This window comes from Coenobita brevimanus, chromosome 49 (genome assembly GCF_032717465.1).
Source record: "Coenobita brevimanus isolate Jiangsu-jjx chromosome 49, ASM3271746v2, whole genome shotgun sequence".
NCBI lineage: Eukaryota > Metazoa > Arthropoda > Malacostraca > Decapoda > Coenobitidae > Coenobita > Coenobita brevimanus.
This window is the reverse complement of record NC_137002.1, coordinates 606048-623511: the sequence shown is the minus strand read 5'-3', so window position 1 is coordinate 623511 and position 17464 is coordinate 606048. Positions and strand designations below refer to the sequence as shown.

Below are 17464 nucleotides of genomic sequence, written 5' to 3'. Positions count from 1 at the left end.
CACACCCTGTCACTCAGTTCACACAGTCACTTAGTCCATACTGTCACAGTCCACATCCTAGCAACATCAGTCAGTCAGCATCAGTCAGTCAGCATCAGTCAGTCAGCATCAGTCATTTTAATTCTTCAGTCAGCCAATCCAGTCAGTCCACAGACCAGTCGACTTAGTCCACAGACCAGTCGACTTAGTCCACAGACCAGTCGACTTAGTCCACAGACCAGTCGACTTAGTGCACAGTCCAGTCGACTTAGTGCACAGTCCAGTCGACTTAGTGCACAGTCCAGTCGACTTAGTGCACAGTCCAGTCGACTTAGTGCACAGCCACAGTCTAGTCCAGTCCACATTCACAGTCCAGCTAGCCAGTCAGTTCACAGTTCAGTCCAGTCAGTCCACATCCACAGTCCACACCCTCAGTCCACACCCTCAGTCCACACCCTCAGTCCAGTCCAGCCAGTCAGTCCACACCCCTAGTCTAGTCCAGCCAGTCAGTCCACACCCCTAGTCTAGTCCAGCCAGTCAGTCCACACCCCCAGTCCAGTCCACTCAGTCAGTCCACACCCCCAGTCCAGTCCACTGTCAGTCCAGACCCCCCAGTCCAGTCCAGTCAGTCAGTCCACACCCACAGTCCAGTCCAGTCCAGTCCACACCCACAGTCCAGTCCAGTCCAGTCCACACCAACAGTCCAGTCCAGTCCGCACCCCTACACACAATCCAGTCCTGCCCAGTCAGTCCACATCCCAGTCCAGTCCAGTCAGTCAGTCCACATCCCAGTCCAGTCCAGTCAGTCAGTTCACACCCCAGTTCAGTCCAGCCAGTCAGTCAGTCCACACCCCCAGTCCAGTCCAGTCAGTCAGTCCACACCCCTAATTCAGTCCAGTCCACACCCACAGTCCAGTCCAGTCCAGTCCAGTCCACACCCACAGTCCAGTCCAGTCCACACCCACAGTCCAGTCCAGTCCAGCTCACACCCACAGTCCAGTTCAGTCCAGCTCACACCCACAGTCCAGTTCAGTCCAATCCACACCCACAGTCCAGTCCAGTCCAATCCACACCCAAAGTCCACTCCAGTCCACACACACACACACAATCCAGTCCAGCCAAGTCAGTCCACACCCTAGTCCAGTCCAGTCAGTTCACACCCCCAATCCAGTCAGTCACTTCACTCCCCCAGTCTAGTCCAGACATTCCACATCCCTAGTCCAGTCTAGTCCAGTCCAGTTTAGTCAGTCCACACCCTTAGTCCAGTCCAGTCAGTCAGTTCACACCCCCAGTCCAGTCCAACCAGTCAGTCCACACCCCCAGTCCTGTCCAACCAGTCAGTCCACATCCACAGTCCACTCCAGTTCAGTCTGCGTAATCCACACCCACAATTCAGTCCAGTTCAGTCCACATTCTCAGTCCACTCCCGTCCAGTTCAGTTAATCCAGACCCACCGTCCAGATGTTGAGTTAATCAGTTAATCCACACCCTCATTCCACACACACAGTCCACACCCTCATTCCACACACACAGTCCACACCCTCATTCCACACCCACAGTCCACACCCACAGTCAGTCAGTCCACATATTTAGCTGATTCAGGTAGACCACATCCTCAGTCTTCACTTCCTGTCAGTATTCGTTTTACCAGTTAGTCAGTCAGTACCTTTGTCAGTACAGGCCTAGTACTTGTATACGTTAACTGACTGTCATTATATTTACTGATTCAGTTGGTCCAGTTAAGCTTTACGCCCACGGAGAGACAACTCTGTGAAATGTTTGATTATTTAAACCATGTATTGAATTGTTATTTTCAGCTTCCTACCCTCCACCTGCCACTTACCACCTGCCACTTACCACCTGCCACTTACCACCTGCCACTTACCACCTGCCACTTACCACCTGTCACTTACCACCTGCCATCCACCTGGCACTTACCACCTGGCACTTACCTCCCACCTGCCACCTACCTCCCACCTGCCACCTACCTCCCACCTGCCACCTACCTCCCACCTGCCACCTACCTCCCACCTGCCACCTACCTCCCACCTGCCACCTATCTCCCACCTGCCACCTATCTCCCACCTGCCACCTACCTTCCACCTGCCACCTACCTTCCACCTGCCACCTACCTCCCACCTGCCACCTACCTCCCACCTGCCACCCACAACCCACCACCCACCTGCCATCCACCACCCACCTGCCACCCACCTGCCACCCACCACCCAACTGCCACCCACCACCCACCTGCCACCCACCACCCACCTGCCACCCACCACCCACCCGCCACCCACCACCCACCCACCACCCACCTGCCACCTTCCTCCCACCTGCCACCTACCACCCACCTGCCACCTACCACCCACCTGTCGTCCACCTGCTACTTAACACCTGCCACCCACCCACCTACCTACCACCTACCCACCTACCTACCACCTACCCACCTACCACCCACCTACCCACCTACCACCCACCTACCCACCTACCACCCACCCACCTACCACCCACCTACCCACCTACCACCCACCCACCTACCACCCACCCACCTACCACCCGCCACCCTCCCACCCACCACCCTCCCACCCACCTACCACCCGCCACCCTCCCACCCACCTACCACCCGCCACCCTCCCACCCACCTACCACCTGCCACCCTCCCACCCACCTACCACCTGCCACCCTCCCACCCACCACCTGCCACCCACCACCTGCCACCCACCACCTGCCACCCACCACCTGCCACCCACCACCTGCCACCCACCACCTGCCACCCACCACCTGCCACCCACCTACCCACCAGAGCCTTCCTGATCGCTGACAACTCTACTGATGAAGCCAGCTCAAAATAAAACTTACTTTTGTTTAATAAAATCTGGAAATCTTTTATCATACCTCAATTACCTCTGTCTTTATACCTGAAAACTACTTGATGTAGGGTTGGTGTGGATATTGTGGGGTTGGTGTGGATATTGTGGGGTTGGGATGGTTATATAAGGTGGGGTTGGTTGAAAGGACTTTTATACTGAGGGAAGAATAGGATGTTGTGGAGGGTTGGGAGGGATATCGTGGGATTGGGTTGAGTTGGGATGGAGGTCGTGGGGTTGGGTTGGGTTGGGATGGGTTGGGATGGGATGGGTTGGGATGGGTGTCGTGGGGTTGGGTTGGGTTGGATGTCGTAGGGTTGGGTTGGGTTGGATGTCGTGGGGTTGGGTTGGGTTGGGTGTCGTAGGGTTGGGTTGGGCTGGATGTCGTGGGGTTGGGTTGGGCTGGTTTGGATGTCGTGGGGTTGGGTTGGGTTGGGTTGGATGTCGTGGGGTTGGTTTGAGTTGGGTTGAATATCGGGATGGGATGGGATGGACTGGACTGGATACAGTGGATGGGTTGGACTGTGTATTACTGAGTCCTGGAATGGATATGCTCTATTCCCTATTCCGCTTCTCCCTCTTTCGTTTAGCTGCTGGCTTCTTCCTACTCCCCCACCCCTTGCACCTCCCTCTCCTTTTCCCTATTCTCCCTCCCCTCCCCCCCTCCCCCTCCCCCCTCACCCCACCTCCCCCCTCATCCCACCACTTCCCCTCACCCCTCCCCCACCCCCCGTCACCCCCCCACTCCCCCTTTTACCCCACCCCCTCTCACCCCACCCCCTCTCACCCCACCCCCCCTCACCCCACCCCCCTCTCACTCCACCCCCCTCTCACCCCACCCCCCTCTCACCCCACCCCCCTCTCACCCAACCCCCCCTCACCCCACCCCCCTCTCACCCCACCCCCCTCTCACCCCACCCCCCTCACCCCATCTCCTTCACCCCACCCCCCCTTACCCCAACCCCCCTTACCCCAACCCCCCTTACCCCACCCCACACCACACCCCACACCACACCCCAGGGCCCTCTCTAGGACTATTACAACTGATTCTTTCCTTTTGCTCTGAAAATTTCCCACAGTTTAAACACTTTCTCCTTGAATATTAAACCCCAGTTGGCTTCAGTACAGGTGGAGGAAGCAGACACTGATGAAAACATTATAACTAAAAACAAACTCTGTACCTGTGCAGTGTGATCTCCTCAGACTTTCTCCCGCAGGTGTGGTCGCGTGGGAAGACAGCAGCCAGACCGACATTCCAGAGGCCATACTTCTCGCCACTCCATCCACATCTCCACTCCATCCACATCTCCACTCCCCGCCTGTCTTAGCCACTCCATCGATGACACCACCACTACTCGCCTCTTCGCCATTCAGAATTCGCCACCCTGCCCAGAGAGATGCCCATTTAAGTCCTGGATTATAAGACTTTGAAGAACTTTGGCCAGATTATATATGACATGGGTACAATAAAACTGGACCTCCACACACTGCCTCTCTTCGCCTTTCACCTGATGAGAAACGTGTCCTGGCCAGAAAGAATTTGCATCGGATAAATGACACTTGGAAATAATGAACCAACTATTTAGGACTACGGTTGCTGACGCTTTTTATCCTATAGAGGAAAACACCTTGTAAAGATTGCCGGAATAAAGGACTGGACTGGTGTTGTTAAATACCTACTTAGGCTGACAACAAACAACAATATGGTATGAACTGCAGAGTTAGGATCCAGAGACAAAGCTTAATTCCCACTGATGTTTTACTTTGAAAATTTAATCTGAATAGGACACTTAACCATGTACAAATACTGTAACTGACCAGCTTATCTATACACATGCAGTAAATAATAGTAATTTTATTCCAGCCATTAGAGGAGATCCAGATACTTTACCTATTATCCCTGGACCTTACCTACCACATGGTTACTAAATAGGGGTGAATAGGACCAAAGGATAGTGAATCAGTACCCAGTGAGTCACACCTCCCTTCACTACCTATGGCATTCAAGCCTTCATATTAACTTGGCACTACCTATGGCATTCAAGCCTTCATGCTTTTAACTTAGCACTACCTATGGCATTCAAGCCTTCATGCTTTTAACTTAGCACTACCTATGGCATTCAAGCTTTCGTATATTTAACTTAGCGCTACCTATGGCATTGAAGCCTTCATATTAACTTAGCATTACCTATGGCATTGAAGCCTTCATATTAACAGCACTACCTATGGCATTGAAGCCTTCATATTAACTTAGCACTACCTATGGCATTGAAGCCTTCATATTAACTTAGCACTACCTATGGCATTGAAGCCTTCATATTAACTTAGCATTACCTATGGCATTGAAGCCTTCATATTAACTTAGCATTACCTATGGCATTGAAGCCTTCATATTAACTTAGCACTACCTATGGCATTCAAGCCTTCATATTAACTTAGCACTACCTATGGCATTCAAGCCTTGATACTTTAACTTAGCTGCTTTGAGAACTGATAGTCTTTAGATCTGGCTTGATGAACTCTGATAAAGGTGCAGTATACCCACTTCAGTACCTCATTTGGACTTTGACAAAGGGGTAAACCTAACTGCACAATAGACTTAGAACTTTCCCTGACAGGATGGCAAGAAGGCTTTGATAACAGCACTAGTGAAGGGATACATAGGAGTATCTGGATCTACTCTGAAATAGGACATGGGTAAAGAACACCATTACCTACACTGGATACAATAGCTGGTCAGACTTACATGCAGTGTGTCTGCAGTACACTCATTGCAGGTTTCCTTATCAAGATACCTTACGTACACATGGGAAAAAACCTGAATGGAGAACACTAAGGTAAGAAGTACTATGAAAACTACCAAGCAGCGAGATGACCTGGAGGGCCAGTGTACAGGAGCTTCAGCACCAGAGTATATCTAAAACAGTCTGGCAGTAACATGAATAAACTGCAGGCACCAGAGGAAATAACTCTGGAGGATTATAAAGAGCCGAAATAAGGCTATTACTGCTAGTCAAGGCAGTGCTAATTACGCTAAGTAATGAAGCTAGTCAGTCTTGTACAAATACTGTAGTTACCCATGAATAAACCATAGCTGACCAAAGTACTGGTTTTCCTGTACCTGGGGGAGGGGTGTGCAGTGTCCCAGTCCGAAATAAGGGTTTTGAATCCGTAGATTTTACACAATAGCCCTAAAATATGCTAAGTTGAAATAGGGGTTTTACATCCGTAGAGTTTTTACACAACTCCGTCAGATTCTAAGTTGAAGTAAGGGTTTTCCATCCGTAGATTTGATACCAAACCATAAAATATTCAAAGTTGAAATATGGGTTTTACATCCGTAGAGTTTTTAGTTGAAACAGGGGTTTTACATCCGTAGAGTTTTTTAAGGGAAAGGTGGTGTTGGATTCCCCCCCACACCTCTTTTGATCACAGTTCCTAAGTTGAAGTAGGGCTTTTATATCCCTAGACTTTATACCCACTTCTCGGGTGGGTATAAAGTCTAAGTCCGAAGTAAGGGTTTTGGTGCCCTTAAGACTTATACCAGATCCACTCACTCGATAAAATCCTAAGTCCAAATTGGAGTGCTTTTTGGACTTAGGATTTTTCAAGATGGTGGAACTGGTATCAAGTCAAAGTTGAATTGTGGGGTTTTATACCCAAGAGTTTATAGCAGCAAGTTAACTTGTGCTGGAGTCTACTGTGTACTCTGTTCCATGTCTTTGGCAACTAGAGTATAGCATTGTAGGCTTTCTTTGCATACTTTACTTTTTCTGTGATATTGTATTTTAGTCATTTGTAATACCATAAAGGGCAAAGTAAAGTTGATATACAGCTGATTCTTTTATTATCTTTAGTGTTTTACAAGAGTTTACAATTACAATACATTTACAAAGTATACAAGTAGCAATGGCAGCAGCTGTTAGGTTACTCTGGCAGAAGATTTTATATATTAAAGTATAAGTATCTCAAAATATATCACAAAAGTATTGGACTAGAGCAAATGTTTCAAGTATTATCAAAGTATATCAGTTAAATACGGCCAAGATACCTTTAGCAATTAATATTATGTAGTAGGTCCTATGTCTATCTCCAACTCGCTCCCTCGCTCCTACTCGCCCCTCTACCCTCTCTGCATCACGCTCACTCTAGAACGACAGAAAAAGAAAAAGCGCATAAAAAAGTCAAGGTGGGGAAGAGAAAGAAGCACTAAAGCAGACAGACACTAACAGACAGACACACCATCCCAGCACGTTCGGCTGCGCTGAGGACAGGCAGACAGGACAGACGGAGAGGAAGATGGAAGTGGAAGAAGTCCCCCCTTTCCCGCCTCCCCCCACCCCACCTCCCTCCCCAGACCCACCTACCTGCCACACCCAGCCTAGTATGCTGGGAACTAAACACACACACACATGCAAAAAAAAAAAAAAAAAAAAAAAAAAAATCACGCGCACACAATCACACCCTAAAGGAAAATACAAAGAAAAATACAACCTGTCACCTGTCCTGTCCGGCGCTCCGATCTCCCTGCAGGCTCTCCGGTCTCCCCTGTTCTCTTGGCCGTCTCGTCTTTCCCTCGCAGCCGTCTCTGCATCGCCTGGGGAAATACAGGAACATCAAAGGTGCCTAAAGAATGCCATGCCTACCAGAGTAACGCTATACAGGTGCCCCCACAGCTGCTGCTACCCTCCCTACCACATCACCTATCAGTACAAGCTACAACACACGCCGCACCAGTTCCTCTGCAGGGCTTGCCATGTTCTCGAGCGGCCATCTCGTCGTCTACACCTGCCATTTCTTCCGTAGTTGCCACCCCTTATTCTGAGGTTGCCATGTCTTCTGAGGTTGCCATTTCTTCTGAGGTTGCCATCTCGTCTTCTGAGGTTGCCATCTCGTCTTCTGGGGCTGCAGCTTCGCCTTCCCCCTCGCCTGCAGTTGCCATCTCGCTGGCCAGGGTTGACATCTCGTCCTCCTGCGTTTCCATCGTTTTCTGTGGAGCAAATATCAATTAGGCCAAAGTACGCACTATATGCTACTGCTGAACCTATGTTCCGTATTCTGGGTGGCATAGCAGGCTTCGTAGCGCATTTCCCTGAGAGATTTATTTTCCATAACACCAACATTATATTGCAAACTTACGTCAATGTCTTCTAACCCCAACTTGTCATCCAATTCCTTCCCATTCCACACATCCTTCCTTTAAGTTCTTCACAGCCATACTGTACCATCACCACACCCACACTACCACCACCACCACCACAACCACACTCCGTCATCATAGAACCACCAGGATAATACTATCACCACTACCACAACCACGTACTACCACCACCATCACAACCACACACCACCACCACCACCAACACCGCTGACATCACCACCGTCACAACGACCACACAGCTATCAGTTCTCTCGTGCAAAATTTATCTGCGAGAGAGAGAGAGAGAGAGAGAGAGAGAGAGAGAGAGAGAGAGAGAGAGAATGTGTGTGTGTGTGTGTGTGTGTGTGTGTGTGTGTGTGTGTGTGTGTGTGTGTGTGTGTGTGTGTGTGTGTGTGTGAAAAATCACTCAAAAAATCTTTTAATAATAAAGAAAATGCATGACTAAGTGTACGATGTGAGAAAAGCTCAGAAAAAAATATTTCAAATTTCAAAAAGTTTAAAAATGGTTCAAATACCTTTTACTTGGGGAGAAAGCTATTATTTCCCACTCCTGTCGTCTGTCGTGTCGGTGTAAATATCCTTTGCTTGCCTGGCCGTGCAAATATCCTCTGCCTGCTTGATCGTGCGAAAATCCTCTTCTTTCTTCGTGTCAATGGAAAAATTCAACCTGAGAGGTGGAGAGCAGTGGTGTGAGGGTAGGAGAGGTTTGACTGGTAGCGGGGAGATGGGAGGGGACGTAAAGGGTAGAGGTGAGGGGGTAGGGAAGAAATGAGGGGGTAGGGAAGAGGTGAGGGGGTAGGGAAGAGATGAGGGGGTAGGGAAGAGGTGGGGGGTAGGGAACAGGGGAGGGGGGTTGAGGGAAGAGATGAGGGGGTAGGGAAGAGGCGAGGGGTAGAGGGAAGAGGTAAGGGGGTAGAGGGAAGAGGGGAGGGGGAAGAGGTGAGGGGGTAGAGGGACGAGGTGAGGGGGTAGAGGGACGAGGTGAGGTGGTAGAGGTGAGGGGGTAGGGAGGAGGTGAGGGGGGTAGAGGGAAAAGGTGAGGGGGTTGAGGGAAAAGGTGAGGGGGTAGAGGGAAGAGGTGAGGGGGTAGGGAAGAGGTGAGGGGGTAGGGAAGAGGTGAGGGGGTAGGGAAGAGGTGAGGAGGTAAGGAAGAGGTGAGGAGGTAAGGAAGAGGTGAGGATATAAGGAAGAGGTGAGGATATAAGGAAGAGGTGAGGGGGTAGGGAAGAGGTGACGGGGTAGGGAAGGGGGACTGGAGTAGCCGGCATAGAGAAGGTGGGAGTTTAGAGATGGTGTGTACAATTAGCCACTGCTACGACGCCAAAACACAAAAATCTACCAGTACCTCTGGAAATATATCAGTGTGGTTGTTTGTAAATGTTGGCAAATTTAACAATGGTATTTAACATATTTTCCATCGGCTGATGAATTAGCAAGGAGTGTTTGGGACTTTTCATAAACCTCAGGGCACCTTTGAAATAAACAGCTGTTAACCAGGATTATTGTATCTCCCTTGTCGGATGGGTGTGTGAATAATGAACTTATTTCTTAGTAGGGATTGTCACCGAAAAAATAGTTTCTTTAGACCCAAGAGCACCAGCATTGTCAACAGCTCGTGTCATAGTGGAATTGCTGTACCGTGTAAATATGTAGTTATAATACGTCCACATCCACGTCATCCAATAGAGTACACGCATTATTTCTTTTAAGTAATTTCTTGGGGGAGGTGGGGGTACAGACAACCTTCACCCCCCTCCCCCCGTAGTTCACACAACGCACGACGTCAGAACGCATGCCCTGATCAAGGAAGGGTGTAAATTACTATCTTAATGCAAATATGTGAACGGTACAGTCATGAGAGCCAACCTGAAAGCCATTATGGTCAAAGCCCCATCCTGTCACCGACGACGACTACAAAATTTCAGTCAGTTATCGAGAAGGTGAATAAATCGGATAATGTCGGGGCAAATGATCATGTTAGTGTTAACCCATTCAGCCAGGAAATGTTGTTCATTATATTCTTGCAACAACCTGATGATTTTATTCAGCTTAGGGTACACTTTTCAAACTGGAGGAATCAGATACAGTACTAATAAAATCTTTAGTACGAGAGGCTGCTCGTAAGCTGAATAAAATGGCTTGATACCAATAAGAATAAAATAATGATGTCACTCTGGTTCAGGGGAATAAACAAATCTTTACCTAACCAAGGTTTTCGTAGCCAACACATTTCGTACAGAAATAACAATGATTAGATGGACGTGTAGTTCTTACTTAAATGCTAGGCCTGGGTTTGGGGGGAGGCTAGGTTTACTATTGACGAATTAAGAGGAGGGATTGGGCAAAAGTGTATTGTTGTGATGAGGAGGGATAGATCGAGATGGTTAGGACATGTAGAGAGGATGGAGGATGACAACTGGGTGAGGAGAGAGAGGTGTGAACGTCGGAGGTTGGGCTGCGAGAGGCAGACCGGAAAAGGCCTGGGACGAGGTCATAGTGTGTGACTTCAGGGATAAGGGAGTGAATAGGGAGGCTGCAAAAGATTGTGCAGTGTGGAGAGCCGCCGTTACGTGACGAAGGCCGATGACGCTGGAAGCATGTTAGATCCTTTAAAAAATACGATACGAACGATTCGATGAAAGTAAGGTTCAGGGATCACCATTTTATATAATTCATCTCCTGCCACTTTTGCCTTCCATCTCTACAGTATCCCCGGCCATTATATCGCGTTGACGAATAGGGGAATTTGGAGGAGGAACACGAACAACAACAGTCTACCCTCCTCCTCCCTGCCTGACTTACCTCATGCCCCTCCCCCCCGCTCGCTCTATCTTACCTCATGCCTCCCCCACCCCTCTCTCTCTCTCTCTCTCTCTCTCTCTCTCTCTCCTATCTGTCTATCTCCACACTCTGACACGTCAACTAAATATGACCCACCACCTGTTTAGTGGCTGTGTGTGTGTGTGTGTGTGTGTGTGTGTGTGTGTGTGTGTGTGTGTGCGCGCGTGCGTGCGTGTGTGCATTAAAATATACGAGCATCACTGAGTCCATGCATCAGTGTGTGTGTGTGTGTGTGTGTGTGTGTGTGTGCATTAAAATATCCGAGCATCACTGAGTCCATGCATCAGTGTGTGTGTGTGTGTGTGTGTGTGTGTGTGTGTGTGTGTGTGTGTGTGTGTATCAGTATGTGCGTGAACCTGTGTGTGTGTGCGTGCATGTGTGCGTGTATCTACTGTATGTGCTCGTATCTGAGTGTGCGTGTATCAGTGCCTGTGTGTATCAGTGCCTGTGTGTATCAGTGCCTGTGTGTATCAGTGCCTGTGTGTATCAGTGCCTGTGTGTATCAGTGCCTGTGTGTATCAGTGCCTGTGTGTATCAGTGTGTGCGTATATTAGTGTGCGTGCGTGCTCTGATCAGTGCTTGTATCAGTGTTTGCGTGAATGAACACGTGCGTGCATTAGTGTGTGCCTGCTCCGTGTGCGCGTGTATAGTGCGTACATGCCGCAGCGTGTGCGTGCATCGGTGTGTGCGTGCATCAGTGTGTACGTAGTCAAATTGTATGTGTTCAGTGTGTACTTAATCAAATTGTGCGTGTTCAGTGTGTACGTGTTGTGTGTACGTGTTCAGTGTGTACGTGTTCAGTGTGTGCGTGTTTATTGTGTGCGTGTTTATTGTGTGCGTGTTCAGTGTGTGCGTGTTCAGTGTGTGCGTGTTCAGTGTGTGGGTGTTCAGTATGTGCGTGTTTATTGTGTGCGTGTTTATCGTGTGCGTGTTCAGTGTGTGCGTGTTTATTGTGTGCGTTCTCAGTGTGTGCGTACTTACTGTATGCGTGGTGTGTGCGCGTATTTACTGTGTGCGAATACCAGTGTGTAACTCAAACTGTACGCATGTTTTTAAGAGTGAAGGTATGAAAAAAGTTAATGATGATGATGATGATGATGATGATGATGATGATGACGGCTACGATGGTGGCTGTGGTGGTGGTGATGGTGTGGTAATTTTGATGATGATGATGATGATGATGATGATGATGATGATGATTTTTTCTAGTTCTTTTTAATCTGGAAACTTTTATGTTATCAAGGAGGATTCTGTACTCTACTCCTTTCACCTTAACTTGGCCCAAATTTTCGTCCATCTGCAGCTTTTCACGTGTCTCAGTTGCGTCTTTGAAACAGCACTTCTTCGTGACTAGCATAATATTCTATTGTTACAACTCAGCATTCGAGATAGAGATTGCAATTTAGGCCAAGTTAGAGTAAAATGAATATAGTGAAGGGGATGGGATGGAGGGATGGAGTAGAGAGGTATACGAGACAGGCGGGTGTACGTTGGGGGAGGGCAGCGAACTGGCAGTGTATAGGGCGACATGGAGGCGATTTGTTTGTGGCCACCCCTTACGGGTTTAAGGCGTCTGGCTATAGATAATTAGACAATTAGGGCTATAGATATAGGTGACGATACACTATTAAAATTACATCCATTTCCCTTATTTTCTACAATTTCTTTGGCCTACAACGCTTCCTGGCTGACCGTAAGATATCCCCGTGTCCTAATTTAGTCACCTTAATGGCAAAAACAGCAAAACCCAACACTTGCAGCAAGAGAAGCCTTCACACCATCACTACCCTCTAACCAGCAAAACGACGTCTATTGCCCTCATCTGTTGAATCTATTTGACCTATGACACTTCCTGGTTGGCAGCAAGATACCTCTGTGTCCTATCTGAATCATCTCAATGGCAAAAACAACGAAATTTAACCCCAAAACAGTAAAATTTAACACTTACATCTGGAGACGGAGCCGACGCAGCCTCACCCTCTTATCGTCCGAGTACCACTGACTGACCAATGGAATGCCATGCTTGTTCAGCCCAGAAACTCGTGTGAAACTTTACCCAACTACTTTTACAACCACTAGAGGGCACGGAGGCCCTCTCATCTTCAGGGTAGCTCTGGTATTTTATTCTAGCTAATTCAAGAGGCGATTATGCACCTGTGAGCTATTTATAAGTGTCTGAGAGCGTTCATGCTGTAAATATTAGCCCTCCTATGATCGTGACAACTCTAGTACTTTTCTTTTATTAGACTCCAGACGATTTTATTCAGCTGGGGATAGGTCTTAGGAGACTGAGTGCATAAGAGAAAACCGTCGTAGATGAAGCATCAGGGACCGTAGCAAACAAAGTCAGAAATTATACTTAGATGTTTACCATACTCTATTCACTTTCACTTTGCCTAATATTGCCATCTCCTCACCTTAAATGCTGGGCTGTAAGGATACATTAACACTAGAATATAGAACAATACTCTCTTTTCCCTAAATGGACCTAAAATTACCATCTCTCCATCTTGAATGCTGAGTTGTAACAATAGATGAACACCAAAACATGATGCTAGTCACGAAGGAGTGCTATGTAAAGGATGTAGAGCCATACCATTGTCATTTCTTGGCATTGGGCTACGTGAAATGAGTAAAATGACCTACACAAGGAAGGAATCTGGCCCGTGTTAGAGGAAGACCTGTATAGTCACGAAAAGGTGTTATGGAATGGATACAGAATTTCACTTTAACTTGGCCTAAAATTGCCATCTCTCCATCTTGAATGCTGAGCTGTAACAGGAACCTGACATTAGAGTATGATGCTAGTCACGAAAAAGTGCTGTTGGAGATGTGTAGAGCAGTGTTATCGTCTTCTTCTGCCTGTAATTATGCTATGAGAAATAAGCAGCAAATATAAGATCTCAGCCATGTTAAGTCTGATAAGCTATACATACAGCTTAATGGAACGCTCTGATAAAAATTACAGCTATAATCTCATTCTACAACTCCCTAGCACCTGTCCCTTGGCGATTTATTTTGCTTATTACACCTTGCTCTCCTACTGTGCTTTATACAAGCTTTACCATAATCTGCATTAGAAACGTACAAAAGGATGTTAATCAGCCTTGTCCAAAAATATATCGCTATAGGAAGTCTTTGGTTGACTAGTGGGAGGTGCCTGTGTGTTACCATGGCAACCTCTTACACCACCAGTTACATACACACATTTTCCCACCAGCAAGTTCCATTAGAGAGTATTGTGTGTGTGTGTGTGTGTGTGTGTGTGTGTGTGTGTGTGTGCGCCTGCACATCTCACCGCAATGCTCCGCTAACACCCACGACACTCTTCTCCTTAATTTCTTACCACAGAGAACTCTTACATTCCTGGATCTTTTCAAAACCTTGGTTCGACGTCGTTCTTACATATTATGAAGGAAAAAAACGTAACTGTTGATATAAATGTTCGTAAAAAACATTATATATAAACTGCGGGAGATATATTCTTTTCACTTTCACTTGGCCCAGATTTTCGTTCTTTTGCAGCTGATTTCACGTAGTTCAGTGGCAGAAAGTACAATGCTATGGCTCTACAACCTTGTCTCAGCACATCTTCGTGACCAGCATCATCTTCCAGTGTTCATCTATTGCTACAACTCAGCATTCAGGACGGAAATAGGGGAGTTTTAGGCCAAGTTAGAGTAAAAAGAGTATAGTGGACAATATTCATAGTCTTGCCTTGATTAGAGTGTGGCTTGGTTAGAGTGTGTTACACACACACACACTCCTTTCCCCACCATCAAATCCTACCTTAGAATACGTGTGTGTGTGTGTGTGTGTGTGTGTGTGTGTGTGTACAATCATATCAGTGTGACGTGTGCGTGTGTGTAGTCATATGAGTATATTTCACATACATGTGTAGGTGTGTAAGTATAAACAGTCTTATCAGTATGACGTGTGTGCGTGTGTGTATGTGACGTACATGTGTAGGTGTGTATGTGAGTGTGTTTGACGTATATGTGTTGGTGTGTGTAGATGGCGCAGCCTAACGTAAACACTGGCAATCCCGGGCTCCTCATTTAACACTAAATTATCGTGTATATATACAAATTAGAGGACAGTTACTTATATTAGAACACATGCAAGATAACAGTGCACCTAGCTTGATATATGAACAGACATTAATACGTGAAGTGTAGCTAGGAGTGTGTGATAAAAGCTGGTGTAAGTGAGGCAGACAACAGAGTCCCGCTCCGTGTTGCCGTGAACTTTGTAGCTGATACACGGAGATACTTTAATTGGACTTAATTTACATAGTCACAATGGCCAAATCATTGAGTGACCTAAGGAAAATGCAGCGCAACCAGCTGACACGGCTGACAAAAGAAGATTTAATTGACAATATCCTGACAGCACCTGAAGGAAGTGACGGACAATTGCTGGAGTTGACCAACAAACTTCATGCCCTTGTCAACGAGGTGGCAGAGTTAAGGAGAGCTGTTACCGCACCGGATAGTAACATAAACAAGAGACTGGACGAACTACAAACCCAGGTACATAAACAAGCCGAGGTTATTTCAAAACAACAACATTACCTAGAAGTCATAGACCGAAAAGAAAGGGAGAAGAATTTGGTAATAACAGGAGTTCCGGATAAGAACGAGGCGTTGGATGGAGCAACAACAGAGGTAAACAAACTAAACAAGATCTGGTCTAAGGTAGGAATCAGTGAAGAAGTTCAATCACATCGAAGGTTGGGAACTACAGGGGCAGACAACAGGCGGCGGGCCATCCTGCTAACAGTTGACAGTAAGGAAACAAGGAACAGGATTTTAGAGAATGCTAGACAGCTTAAGCAGGCTGGTAAGGAGTATGAAAAGATCTTCATAAAGAAGGACGTCCATCCCAGCATCCGGAGAGAGTGGAAGAGGCTGCACGACGCGGAGAAGGCTGAGAGGGAGCGGCCCGAGAAAGCTGGCTGTGTGATACGCCTGGACACGAGGGAGAGGAAGCTCTACAGGGACGGAGTTGTGATCGACGCCTGGAATCTACAGTCTTTTTGAGCAGACCACAGCATCGAAATACGTTTAAGATTCTGTCATGGAATGTAATCGGTGTTAGAACAAAACTGGAGAAAAAACCTGTGCAAGACTTGCTTCAAAATTATGACATCATTAGTTTAAATGAGGTTAAGACGTCATTACCTGTTTCCTTTCCTGGTTATGTGTCATATAAAAGTGATGTAAGAGGTTCATCTGAGCGGGGGGGGAACAGTGGTATTATTAAAGAATCATTTATCTGATGCAATCGTAAATATTGATACCTGTATGGAGGAACAAATATGGATTCAGTTTCGGTGAGCATCAAAGTGTTTATTTGGATTTTGTTATATACCCCCATCTGACTCACCGTACTATTCTCACGACTCATTTGCATCAATTCAGGAGAAGTTAAAGACAAGTGAAATGTGTCAGGAGTGCGTTATAATAGGAGGCATGAACGCAAGATTTGGAAACTTTGCTCGAGAATTGCCTAGCCACGTTGAGTTACCAGATCATGATAAATATTCCTATCCAGTCTTACCCGATGATGTACGGTTACCCAATGATAATGCCTTCATACTATCGAGTATTTGCAAAGAGTCAAAGTTGGTGTTAATCAATAATCTAAAGACTCCTTTTAAGCACTTTATGGGCAAGAAAACTTTTAGGAAAGGTGATGAATGGATATCAGAATTGGACACCTGTGTTGTGAGCACCTCGGTGTTGGGCGGGGTGAGCGAGTTCTCGGTGTTTCAAAATGATTCATTCCCTTCAGACCACGCACCCATAGCTGTAACCTTGTCAATACCAGGCGTAGACTTAGAGAGCTTGTGTAGCCGCGCTCACCACCTAGGGGATCACGCAGTTCTTTATAATGGTTCTGCTCAAAAGAAAGCCACAGTTGAGCCTATTCATTTAGGTGATATTGATGAAACATTATTTCTGACTAGGCTAGAGTTGAGCGATATTCCTGACGTATTTGATAATATCGGTGATGCTTCCAGAAATGTGACAGATTTATTGTACCAGTGTGCGAGGTTCAGTAGACGTGAGCCACAGGTGGCGCAGCTACAGGGTGGTAACGCTACCTTAGGGAGATGGGAAAGACTTGTTCAGGGTAAAGATGATTTGCAGTTATGGAAAGCTATAAACTGGAAGGGGGAATACGATCCTGCGTGTAAGTCAGATATTTGTCCATCCGACGATGAGTTCAAGGAATATTTTGAGAATACTTTTAATCCCCCTGATGGTTTGCGGCTCTCTGATTGTGACTTTACTACTGATGTGTCCATACCGATATTGGATGAACCACACACACACACACACACACACACACACACACACACACACACACACACACACACACGCAAGCACGCACACACACACACACACACACACACACACACACACACACACACACACACACACACACACACACAATACTCTCTAATTGAACTTGCTGGTGGGAAAATGTGTGTATGTAACTGGCGGTGTGAGAGGTTGCCATGGTAACACACAGGCACCTCCCACTAGTCAACCAAAGACTTCCTATAGCGATATATTTTTGGACAAGGCTGATTAACATCCTTTTGTACGTT

The 17464-nt window shown here is 47.0% G+C and overlaps 1 long non-coding RNA gene across 1 annotated transcript in view; it reads right to left on the bottom strand.

The window, feature by feature from the left end:
• Window positions 1-7296: 7296 nt before the first annotated feature.
• The window catches only part of LOC145399505 (uncharacterized), a 316041-nt gene continuing 305873 nt past the window's right edge, over window positions 7297-17464 (bottom strand). The window contains exon 3 of the long non-coding RNA XR_013897307.1: window positions 7297-7440. This is a non-coding gene — a long non-coding RNA (uncharacterized LOC145399505). The remainder of the gene's footprint in view (window positions 7441-17464) is intronic.